Here is a 12,938-nt window from a genome sequence, read left to right as displayed (position 1 = left end):
CCTCTGATATAAACCTGGACACCAAAGCTTGGGTGGTTAGCCGCACCGCGTGTGTCATCGTACATGCTGCCGGGAGAATTAGGTGCCATCAGGTCGCTCCACCAGGGGAGGACACCTGCAAAGCGTGTACCTGGTTCTCCTGGACTGGACCCCATGCACTTTTTCCCTTGGCTCATTGTAATCTGTATCTTTTTCTTGGGGGGGGGGGTGGGCGGGCGTATTAATTTTTTTTAAAATACATTATTTTATTTTTGGCTGCGTTGGGTCTTTGTTGCTGCACGCGGGCTTTCTCTAGTTGCGGTGAGCAGGGGCTACTCTTTGTTGATGTGCGCGGGCTTCTCGTTGCGGTGGCTTCTTTTGTTGTGGAGCACGGGCTCTAGGCACGCAGGCTTTAGTAGCTGTGGCACACGGACTCAGTAGTTGTGGCACGTGGGCTCAGTAGTTGGTGGCACACAGGCTTAGGGGCTCCGCGGCATGCGGGATCTTCCCGGACCAGGGCTTGAACCTGTGTCCCCTGCGTTGGCAGATGGATTCTTAACCACTGTGCCACCAGGGAAGCCCCTTGATTAAATTTTAATGGAGAAAAATGGAACCTATCAATTCAAAATAAAGGGCACTATCAGATGTTGCATAAACAAGACATTTGAACAAACAAAATATAAACCCAATTATACTATAATTAAGAGGAACATAACAGAAATGGAGACACACAGGATTGACTTTGATTGAGCTGTACCTTTTCTCTCCAGCCTTCCTGAGGTATAACTGACATATACCAATGTGTACGCTGTGACACTCTGACACACAGATATACAATGTGGAAGGGTTCCACAACAGGCTACTTAACACAGGCATGGCCTCACACAATTCACCTGTATCTACTTCAGGGAGAGCACCATGCAGTACATTATAATCTGTATCTTGTGCTGTAATCCACTGAGTGTGACAGTTACTAAATTCTGTGAATCTTTCTAGCAAACCATAGAGCCTGAGGGTGCTCTAGGGGGCGCAGCCCACAAACCACCAAAAAGGCGCTGCTTCCATCTACTGGAAGACATGAGGACATGAGACATTACTGCTTTACATGATTTTATTTTATTTTATTTTTTAATTTTGGTCGGGCGGCTTGTGGGATCTTAGTTCCCCAACCAGGGATTGAACCCGGGCCGCGGCAGTGAAAGCACCGAATCCTAACCACTGGACCGCCAGGGAATGCCCTCACATGATTTTAAAGGTACTTTCGTCCTCTACTCATATGGACAAACTATTCAGGTCTTCCTGATTTATTATTTAATGAAACTAATATTTTCCTTTATGATCTCTAAAGCAAAGGCTACCATTACCTCAGAGAAATGCCTGTCTTTACCGTTTCATAAAGATTCTCCTTCTAAATAGGGACAACATTAGCAATGTAAAAGAGCCACTGCAGTCAAAAATATTTTTAGAGACTCAGCTGAACAATAAGCCCTGAACTTGTGTTTAAATTAAGATAGTTGAACCATTAAAATGACTTCCCGAATCTGGGGAAACGTGTCTTGCATAAGAAGTCGTTCCACGGTCCCAGGAAACACAGCGGAGCCTACCGGGTGATTTGTCAGCTGCTGGGATTACAGAGGGCAATGCCGCTTAATCATTTTTGGAGATGCAATTATTCAAAAATATTAAGAGGAACACACTTTTCCTGGTTATCTAAACTCCTCACTGGGAGTCCAAAGCGCCCCCCCAAACCAAAAACAAAACCCAGACTGAAGACTGCTACTCCCAATTATTTTATTATCTGCTAGAGAATGGTTCTGGCAGACTTCCCTCTTCCTCGAGCGGAAAAATACCCTGGAAAAATTTAATAAAAACAGGGACTGCATTATGCTCACTGTTGAAGTCTACTTGAGTTCTGCAGCAGAAGGAATCAAAATGCAGCCCAAGATGATAAAGAGCGAGAAAATGAGAATCCCATTACGACTCCACTTTCCAATAAAAGCTAACTGGAAGAAGAAATCCCACAACTCAAGGATGTGTATCAGTGGTTCCCAACTGCAGATGATTCTGCCCTCCAGGGGACATTTGGCAAAGTGGAGACATTTTGGGCTGTAACACAGGAGGGTGGGGAAGCGTTGCTGTCATCCAGTGGGTGGAGACCAGGGATGCGGTTTAACAACCTACAATGCCAGACAGCCGCACCGGCAAAGAACAACCCGCCCCAAATGTCAACAGTGCTGAGGCTGAGAAACCCTGGCTCTTTCCTGACTGCCAGGAGAGGCTGACAGTCTTTTGATAATGCACGCTCCTGTGGCCATCCAGAGTATCTCCAGAGATTAAGACCCTCAACTCTGCCCACCTAATAGAATTCTTCAAGCTAAAGACCATGAGGGGATATTTAAAAACCCCGTACAACACTGGAAAAGGGGTGGGGAACACTGCATAGACTTTTATCCTCCCCGTAAAAATACAGCCCGTCCAGTACCTATGGTCCCAATCAAACGCAGAACTGCTTCTCATGACAAGTACCAGGAGGAGATGGCCAGGTGAGCACGGCATACGATGCACAACTGAGTTTGCTGAGTTCCCAAGGAAGCAAAAACTTGTGCTATGTATACGTGACGACTGCTGCTCACCTTCAGATGACCTTTCATTATTTTTTCTGTTTCCAAAAGCCCCAGAAGGTGAGTGTGGCTATCCACTTCTTAGTTAATACAGCTATTAGTGGAATCCAAGTAAAACAGACACCCCATCAAAACCTAGGCCTAGGGGCTTCCCTGGTGGTGCAGTGGTTGAGAGTCCGCCTGCCGATGCGGGGGACACGGGTTCGTGCCCCGGTCCGGGAGGATCCCACATGCCGCGGAGCGGCTGGGCCCGTGAGCCATGGCCGCTGAGCCTGTGTGTCTGGAGCCTGTGCTCCGCAACGGGAGAGGCCGCAGCAGTGAGAGGCCTATGTACCGAAAACAACAACAACAACAAAAAATAACCTAGGCCTACACAATGGCTAATAACCTGCAAATTCTAATTAAAATGTCTCGGCCTCGGTTGTATTACTGACCTCTCTCTCTCTCTCTCTCTCTCTCTCTCTCTCTCTCTCTCTCACACACACACACACACACACACACAGCTCTGCAGACCATGGAAGTGCAAAATTATCACTGCTGTTTAATTTTTTTGTTTAATAATTTCAAGATTATCATGGACGGGAAGTTGTGAAAATACTGGAGTCCTGTGTGCCTTTCAGCCAGCCTCCCCCAATGGTGACATCTTATCTCGCCCTAGGACAATATCAAAACCGAGAAGTTACATCCAACTGACTGGTCACCTGACTGCAAACCTTCTCCAGGTTTCGCCATTTCTGACCTGTGCGTGTGCGTGTGCGCGTCACCTACACACGTGGCGTGTATAATTTTATCCCATGTGTCCATGTGTGATCACCTCTGCGGTCAAGACGCAGAGCTCTTTCATCAGCACGAAAGAACTCCCCCAAAGCAGCCCTGTGCAGGTGGACCAGCCACCCCGACGCCCAGCAGCCATCTCTGCAGGCTTGCCATTTTCAGAGCGCTCTACAAAAGGAACCATATAGTCTGCGGCCTTTGACGATGGCTTGTTGTTTCCAGCACATCTCCTTGGAGACTCACCCAGGCTGTGTCATGTATCAATAATTTGTTCCCACTTATTGCTGAGTGGGACTCTGGGATACGGACATACCACAATCTGTTAAGCCAATCACAGACATCTGGGCAATCCCCAGTATCCTGCTATTGCAAAAAATGCTGTTTTCAGTATTATTTTAAAAAAATAACCAGATTTTTGTAGGATACCAACCTAGCTTAAAAATGATGCTATGTGTGCCAAGGACTCACCCCAAATGCGGTACAGTTCTATTAAAGCGCCTTTCAGTGTTAATAACGCTACTGGGGAATTTAAGTGGTTTCTTATCTTCCTTTTGAGACATATTTTCCAAACTCTGAAATACTCTATACACAAAACTTACCTATAATACTGTGATTTATTTAAAAGATGTGGTTGAAATATACATGATTTAAAGGTACCGCTTTACCTACGTGAAGTGTCCAGCTCAGTGGCACGAAGCACATTCACACTGCTGTGTGACCACCTTCACCGTCCACATCTGCAGAACCGGTTCCTCTTCCCAAGCGGAGACTCTATCCCCGTCCCACACGAACTCCCCCTTCCCTCCTTCACCTGCCGGCACCCACCTTTCCGTCGGTGTGGACATGACTCCTCCAGGGACCTCGTGTGAGTGGAATTGCGCAGGGTCTGCCTTTGGGGACTGGCTTACGTCACTGAGTGCAGGGCCCTCAAGGTCCATCCCCGTGGGAGCACGGGTCCGAGTTCCCTTGCTTCGTAGGGCCGGGTAACATCCCACTGAATGGAGGCACCACGCTGTGTTTCCCTCTCATCCGTCCATGGACACTGGGTTGCTTCCACTGTGATTTTTTTTTTTTTTTTTTTTTTGGCTATGTTGGGTCGTTTCTGTGCGAGGGCTTTCTCCAGATGCGGCGAGCGGGAGCCACTCTTCATTGCGGTGTGCGGGCCTCTCACTGTTGCGGCCTCTCCCGTTGCGGAGCACGGGCTCCTGATGCGCAGGCTCAGTAGTTGTGGCTCATGGGCCTAGTCGCTCCGCAGCGTGGGATTCTCCCAGACCGGGGCACGAACCCGTGTCCCCTGCATCGGCAGGCAGATTCCCAACCACTGTGCCACCAGGGAAGCCCCCACTGTGATTTTTTCTTTTTTTTTTTTTTGTGGTATGCGGACCTCTCACTGTTGTGGCCTCTCCTGTTGCGGAGCACAGGCTCCGGACGCGCAGGCTCGGTGGCCATGGCTCACGGGCCCAGCCGCTCTGCAGCATGTGGGATCTTCCCAGACCGGGGCACCAACCCATGTCCCCTGCATCGGCAGGCAGATTCCCAACCACTGCGCCACCAGGGAAGCCCCCACTGTGATTTTTTCTTTTTTTTTTTTTTGTGGTATGCGGACCTCTCACTGTTGTGGCCTCTCCTGTTGCGGAGCACAGGCTCCGGACGCGCAGGCTCGGCGGCCATGGCTCACGGGCCCAGCCGCTCTGCGGCATGTGGGATCTTCCCAGACCGGGGCACCAACCCGTGTCCCCTGCATTGGCAGGCGGACTCTCACCCACTGCGCCACCAGGGAAGCCCCTCACTATGATTTTTTTAAGGAACATTTTACTGCCCCCTCAAGGCTGAAGCTCATCTTTTCCATTCGGTTCTCCAAGACATCACCCCTCCTTACTACAGCAGCTCACAAATCTGAGATGAGCAGCTGGGGACAGACAGGACACTTAATGCAAACTGCTCCATCTTTAGTTGAGCAGAGATTCTAATATAATTAAACCAGAGGCCGGCAGAAGGGTATCGGTGATTTCTGACATGACTGACAGCTCCCCGCTCAGAGTCTCAATGGCCTCAGAGAAGTGTCTGCTCTACTGCTGGACCGAAACTCCCAGGAACCCTCCTTGAATCCGGAATGGCTGGATTAAGACACACTCGTTCACAGGCCCCAAGTCACCTGGGGCTTTTTCAGAGGGGACCTCTTCACCCTCGCAGTCAGATGTGTGTTATTTCTCTCCTAACAGAAGCTCCATGAAGTGAATGAGAAATATCATCTCAGTTCCGTTTACAACCTTTAGAGCCTGGCTGCACAGTATTTCCCGCTCCTCCGTATGTGCAAGGATGATATGTAACACATAACTGTGTATATTATGTAATATCCGTGTACATTATGTAAATCAAAGGAAACATGGTTGATTCTACCTGGCCAGTCATATGAGTGCAGGTATCGTGGCTCTTTAGGAAAATGGTACCTGTCTGGGGTGCAGACTTTTACTTTTTTTTTGTTTGTTTTTTTTTTTTTTTTTTGTGGTACGCGGGCCTCTCACTGCTGTGGCCTCTCCCGTTGCGGAGCACAGGCTCCGGACGCGCAGGCTCAGCGGCCGTGGCTCACGGGCCCAGCCGCTCCGCGGCATGTGGGATCCTCCCGGCCCGGGGCACGAACCTGCGTCCCCTGCATCGGCAGGCGGACTCTCAACCACTGCGCCACCAGGGAAGCCCCAGACTTTTACTTTTGAAAACCACTGATGTTCCTCTCAGAATAAGGCACCTACGGCAATGCTAATATAGGCAAAACATATGTGTGATAGATTGGCCTCTCGACCACGAATCATGACAGATCAGAAAGTGAATTCCAGCGTATGAGGAGTTTTCAATCCTACTGGGAAGTCTTTAAATCTCTACAATGAAGAAGGAAGTTCACCATCCTGCTGATTTGTGATATATGATAAATGAATTTCTACCATCTATCGTAATGATAAGCTCCTCTTACCGTCTAAAATGTTAAAAAAAAAAACCCAGCCACTGGGCACACGCAGCCTGGTAGCACACCCACACCTGGCAAAACATTAGGGAAACAACATCTCACTTGTGTTCCTTGGTCACTGTTATAGTTACCACCACAGTCGTCAAGTGGTTTTGATTAAGCCTCTGTCTGTTCTTCCTGGTGTGCAAATGTCAGTCACAAAACTCACAGTAGAGAAACACTTCCCCAAGTTTCAGTGACGTTAATACCTTGGGTGTGTAGTCAAATCAACGCATGGAAACTTTTAGCATCTGCCCTACCTGGGGCCCTGCCGGCAGGAATCCTGCTATCTACCTGGAAGCCGGCCCAGATGGACATATGTCCTGCCCACAGGCTTGGTCTTACCCACTGGAGGGCTGGCCAGGCTGCAGAGTTTCCTAGTTTCCCGCAGAAAGGTGCCTGCTTAAGGAGGAGCCGGTGTGCACGGGCGGATGTTCTCTCACTCAGCAGATCTGGGGAAACCGTGACCCCGGTAGAGGCTCACAAAGGCTAATTTTAAACCCTGAGAGGAAGCGTAAAACTTCATCACTATCCTGTAGATATATCTGCGGGGGACAGTGTCCTTTTACTTACTTTCCAACATGTCCTGCGCCCCAGGAACCAATTAGCTCTACAACTAGAATCAAACCTATAAAACCACTGATGGTTGTGAAGTGCCCGCTGCCGAGTGAGACAGAAGAGGATGGGGTGGCTTCTGATAAACTAAACCCACACTTGTCACATGGCCAAGCAATCCCACTCCCAGATACCAACCCAAGAGAAGTGAAAACCCACGTATAACAAAAGCCTGTAAGCAAACGTTTGTAGCGGCCTTAGCTGTAATCGTCAAAACCTGGGGACAACTCCAATGTTCTCACACAGGACAAAGGACTAACCGCCCTGCATCCCTAAAATGGAATATGACGTAGCCATAAAGAAGGAACTACTGATGTATGCACCCGTGTGAACGAACATCAAACGCACCAAGAGAGGCCAGACCGTCAAGGCTCCCTGCTGGAAGATTCCACACCTAGGACGTTCTTGCAGAGGCAAAACTACAGGGACAGGAAACAGAGAGGTGCTTGCCAGGGGCTGCAGTGGGGGGAAGGGCCACAGGGGACGTTTTGGGGTGATGGAGCTGTTCCGTATCTTGATTGTGCTGGTGGTTACCCAACGGTAAACGTTTGGCAAACACTGCAAATCTGTACTCCAAAAAGGGTGAATTTTATGGCATGAAAATTATACCTTACATTAAAAAAAAAAAAGAAAGAAAGAAAAAGAAAAAGATGGTACAGATGAGGGTGGGGAGGGGAGAAGCAGCCACATCTAACAAGGAAAGGTCATGTCTGTCTTCTCCAAGGCTGCCAACTGAGATGAATGAGAAAAAGGTCTTGGCATCGTTTAACGTCATGGAGAATCTGGCCCCAAACCCCCAGACCTTCTCTCCTCTCCAGAATTAATGGTGACATGACCCAGCTCCATATGAGACCATCTTTCCCTCCATCCGTCATGGAGCTGGTCCTGTGCACACGACATGACAAAGACACTCGAGCTTGTTCGTGACAGATCTCCAAACCCATTCATTCAGCTCCTTCACCAGGGCCTTGGCAACTCCCGGCGGGTAACCCCCCTGGTTGTGTGAAGAGCTGCCTGCCACCAACGCTAGCGTCCACTGGGTCCCTGCCCCACTGGATCTGGGAGAACAATTTTTCTTTAGAATTTAGATTTGAGGATGAGGCCCCAGAGGAAATATTTAATACGCCTACAGAGACTCACTTATCGGATGTCCTCACTTCTCATACCGACGCCGGGCTCCGCTACTGCATTCACAAAGGGCAGCGGGGAGGAACTCACAGTTCGCCCAGCGTTTGGAGGGGCTGCTCGCAGAAGCCCAGGCAGGCTGACACGCATCCACACTGAAAGAACACGGAAAACACCGAGCAGCTCAGAGAGGCTTGGCCTTCTTAAACAGGCTGTTCACTGATCGAACCTGGAGTTGTTTTACAGAGACGGCCCTGTGTCAGCACAAGACGAGAACCCATCTCCAGGATGACCCTGGAACCAAGAATCTTCAGTCTGTGGAACTCAGAGAATAGAAATGTTGCCACCAGAGCCCTTCATGAAGCGAGAGACCCTTCAGTAAGGAAAACCTGGCTTCCAGCAGTGCGAGGAGCTTGTACGGGCTGATTGGAGACTAGCCAGTCAGGTTCCAAGTTCAAAACTCCCCCAACCCTTTGAGTTTTGCCCCAAACCCTGGATCAGGGAGAGAGATGTGAGTCCTGCCCCTTGTGTCCTGGCAGGTTGACCTCGCAAAAGACCTCCTTCTTCTCTCAAAAGGTGGTGGCACAGTACTGGCTTCTGTGCGTGCTGGGCAGTGAGCCTGTGCTCGGATCGTGAAGCGAACTTATGGGCTGCGGGGCAAAGACGCTCTGCCACAATCTGCTTCTTAAAAATTGCCCAGATGGCAGATCTGACCACACGACTAACCCCTGTAAGGCAGAGGCCAACGGGCTCCTAGCCCTCAAAACTGGACTACCGGTAACTCATGCAAAAACCAACCGAGCCACTCTGGTGCCAGAGCTGGTCAAAATCTCCTCGTGCTGAGTTGAAAAGCCTTGCTTACTAACTAACCAGCTTCGCTTATCAGGCTGCCATGAAGCGCGACTGGGAGATGTCACAAATCAACAGTATTTAGGGAGCGCTTTCTACGGGCATGGCCCTTGCTTCAGACAATGAACAGTGACAGCAAGCCTTTAAGTAAAAGGCTGTGGAATATATATACAGCTGGGTGAAGGTCAGGGAAGAGTCCCAGATGACACGAATTCTGCCTCTTGAGGGCAGAAACACAAAACAAGTCCATTTTCAAGATTCTTTCCTGAGTTTGCGGAGATGAGATGTGGATTCGCACAACACTTTCAGGAAAGTATCATTTCAATGCCCTGCCTTCCTGCTATCTGGAGGGATGAATGTTCTGTCGGTTATCTTACTTGCAGCCGAAAGCATCCTACCTGATACGTGATACGTTTAGTGCAGGACTCTCTGCATCAGCTCAGGCCGCAGGACCAGGAGTGCCCGTGGTTGCAGGGAACTTGTCCCTCGAGGGCGGGGGTGGAACTCTGAGTCTATTCCTGGTTGTGAGGTGATGAGCAGATCTACCAGAGAACCAGGGGTCCGCCTCACTGCGGGGTCCTCACCATCTACCATCTCCGTCCTCCTCCACACCCACTTTCTTCTACACACAACCTGAGGATGAAGATTACTGAAGACGTCACAACAGAGAACTTTCAACCTCTAGTACAGAAGCCACGCTGGGAGGGGTTGAGGAATGAATCACTTGTCACAATACAGGACTTAGCTTTAATGCATTTGATGGTGATAAAGGAGAGAGAGCACAGATACTTAACCAAGAGACCTTTTTCTTTCTTTTCTTTTTCTTTTTTTTTTTTTTAAATTAGAAAGGAGACATTAACAGGCCAAGGAGAAGGTGCTCTTGGCACTTGGTGGGTGCTCAATAAAAATATGCTTAACCAAAGCTTGAGATTTGAGATAAACATGTACAACAACCCCAAAATGAACACTTACACATTAGGCATTTCTCCTTTGGGGCACGTCCTCGTGGGGAACTCGAGTCAGTTGTCAGAGGAACAGAGTCATCTCTTAACTCCTCACTCAACCTATGGGACTTTCTCTAGGGAGTCTGACAAATTAGGACAGCAGTTCAGCGGACACGTTACATGCAATCAGCATTGATGAAATTCTATACATTGCTGTCTCCCAAGTCTCTGTCTCAGTTGCCTGGTTACAGAAACTTTATCAACAAATGTGAGACAAATGTAAACAGACACCAAAAAAGGAAGTTTCGCCTTTCTGGGGGAGGAATGGAGATTTCTGTGTTTACTCAAAGAGGTCAGCAACGCTCTTGCCCCACGGCCCTACGAACCAACCACCCAACCACCGGGAGAAACCTTTCTCTGGGTTACACAAAAGCTTTCTCTCACACCCTTTATTTACCCTGATGTGCACAAGACAGAGGGGCGGGAATTTTAGCCCCTGATTTGTTTACACATTTTGACTGTGCTTTGACCTTCATCCTATCTTTGGGAGGAGGTGTTTCTAAAAGGAAAGAATCCCAAATTCCATGCTGGAAATCTACAGGGAGACAGGGTGTGGTACATGAAATTTTCACTTGCAATCATTTCTGGGAATCTATCAGATCAGTGCTAGGGGAACACTTGTACTCCAGCTGAGAGATTCCCTGGTTAAGTTCTGAGGTATCAGAGCAGTGGTGGTGATTTCCCTGATTTACAGGGGTGAGGCAGTGCCTATTTTGTTTTGCTTATCCATTTTTTATACTATGTTCTGGAAAAGCTTATCCAAATGTTCGAGTGTATATGTAGAAAGAACGTGTACTTTCCATGACTAATTCTAGCTGGGGTCGCTAGCAGAAAGAGAGATCCAGGCTTGGGTGGGGAGAGGTTTATTTATAACATGCTACATGCCCGATGTATTTCATCCCTTTTGCCCAGGATAACCTTTTTTTTTTTTTTTTTCTAATTTATTTATTTAATTTTTTGGCTACATTTGGGTCTTTGTTGCTCTGAGCAGGCTTTTCTCTAGTTGCGGAGAATGGGGGCGACTCTTCCTCGTGGTGCGCGGGCTTCTCACTGCGGTGGCTTCTCTTGTTGCAGAGCACCGGCTCTAGGCGCTGTGGGCTTCAGTAGTTGCAGCACGCAGGCTCAGTAGTTGTGGCTCGTGGCTCTAGAGTGCAGGCTCAATAGTTGTGGCGCACGTGCTTAGTTCCTCTGCGGCATGTCGGATCTTCCCGGACCAGGGCTCAAACCCATGTCCCCTGCACTGGCAGGTGGATTCTTAACCACTGCGCCACCAGGGAAGCCTCAGGGTAACCATTTTTCCAATGGGTAAATAATGTGTTCACCCTGAGTCCTAGCACGTGTGTTTCTGGCAAGCGGGACCTGGGAATTGGCTTCCTTCTTGAAAAATCAAGTTGCAGAATATATAAAACATGACACCAAGTGTATAAAGCTTAAATGTGTGCAGAGCAAACTGTTATAGGTTGAACTGTCCCCTCAAATTCATATGTTGAAGTCCTACCCCCCAGTACTCCTCAGAATGTGACGTTATTTGGAAAAAGGCTTACTGCAGATGTAATTAGTTAAGATGAGGTCGTACTGGAACACCACGAGCCCCGAATTCAATATGACCGTGTCCTTACAAAAGGAGAAACCTGACAAATTTAGACAGAGAGGTACACGCACAGAGGGAGAATGCCACGCGAAGGCGCAGGTACGCATCAGGGGATGATGCGCCTACAAGCCAAGGAGAGCCGAAGACAGCCGGGAAAGCACCAGAGGCTGGGAGAGAGGCTGGGACAGACTCCGTCACAGCCCTCAGAAGGAACCACGCCAGCTGACACCTTGCTTTGAGACCGCTGCCCTGCAGAACACTGAGACGATATATTTCTGTTCAAGCCACCCCACCAAATCACCCCACCCCCATATAAATACACCATATGTACACACCAGCCCATAAATGCTCTCCCTGTGCTGGGGGCCAGGAACCCCAAATCACCCCACCCCCATATATACACACCATATGTGTACACCAGCCCATAAATGCCCTCCCTGTGCTGGGCGCCAAGAACCCCAAATCACCCCACCGCCATATATACATACCATATGTGTACACCAGCCCATAAATGCTCTCCCTGTGCTGGGGTCCAAGAACCCCAAATCACCCCACCCCCATATATACACACCATATGTATACACCAGCCCATAAATGCCCTCCCTGTGCTGGGCGCCAAGAACCCAAATCACCCCACCCCCATATATACACACCATACATGTACACCAGCCCATAAATGCCCTCCCTGTGCTGGGCGCCAAGAACCCCAAATCACCCCACCCCCACATATACACACCGTATGTGTACACCAGCCCATAAATGCCCTCCCTGTGCTGGGCGCCAAGAACCCCAAATCACCCCACCCCCATATATACACACCATACGTATACACCAGCCCATAAATGCCCTCCCTGTGCTGGGCGCCAAGAACCCCAAATCACCCCACCGCCACATATACACACCGTATGTGTACACCAGCCCATAAATGCCCTCCCTGTGCTGGGCGCCAAGAACCCCAAATCACCCCACCCCCACATATACACACCGTATGTGTACACCAGCCCATAAATGCCCTCCCTGTGCTGGGCGCCAAGAACCCCAAATCACCCCACCCCCATATATACACACCATACGTGTACACCAGCCCATAAATGCCCTCCCTATGCTGGGCGCCAAGAACCCCAAATCACCCCACCGCCATATATACATACCATATGTGTACACCAGCCCATAAATGCCCTCCCTGTGCTGGGCGCCAAGAACCCCAAATCACCCCACCCCCACATATACACACCGTATGTGTACACCAGCCTATAAATGCCCTCCCTGTGCTGGGCGCCAAGAACCCCAAATCACTCCCGCCCCTCACCGTATCTATCACAACTGCTCTTGATCTTAATTCCAATCTGATTTCACGTGAACAGAATCGTCAGGGGAAA

General features: G+C 49.3%; 1 protein-coding gene across 10 annotated transcripts in view; it reads right to left on the bottom strand.

Annotated features, from left to right (window-relative positions):
* The window catches only part of TBL1X (transducin beta like 1 X-linked), a 230,767-nt gene that overhangs the window by 43,864 nt on the left and 173,965 nt on the right, over window positions 1-12,938 (bottom strand). Inside the window, exons 1-2 of one of the 10 annotated variants that reach the window (XM_032619270.1) lie at window positions 9,363-12,154; window positions 8,131-8,270 (exon numbers count right to left, since the gene is read on the bottom strand). The exons of the other annotated variants lie outside the window; for them this stretch is intronic. The gene's annotated coding sequence lies outside the window, so the exon portion shown is untranslated. Of the gene's footprint in view, window positions 1-8,130; window positions 8,271-9,362; window positions 12,155-12,938 lie in introns of those variants that run through there. 10 annotated transcript variants of the gene reach the window in all.

Source organism: Phocoena sinus, chromosome X (genome assembly GCF_008692025.1).
Source record: "Phocoena sinus isolate mPhoSin1 chromosome X, mPhoSin1.pri, whole genome shotgun sequence".
Classification (NCBI taxonomy): Eukaryota; Metazoa; Chordata; class Mammalia; order Artiodactyla; family Phocoenidae; genus Phocoena; species Phocoena sinus.
The sequence above is the reverse complement of the archived record's forward strand: the minus strand, read 5'-3'. Positions and strand labels throughout refer to the sequence as shown.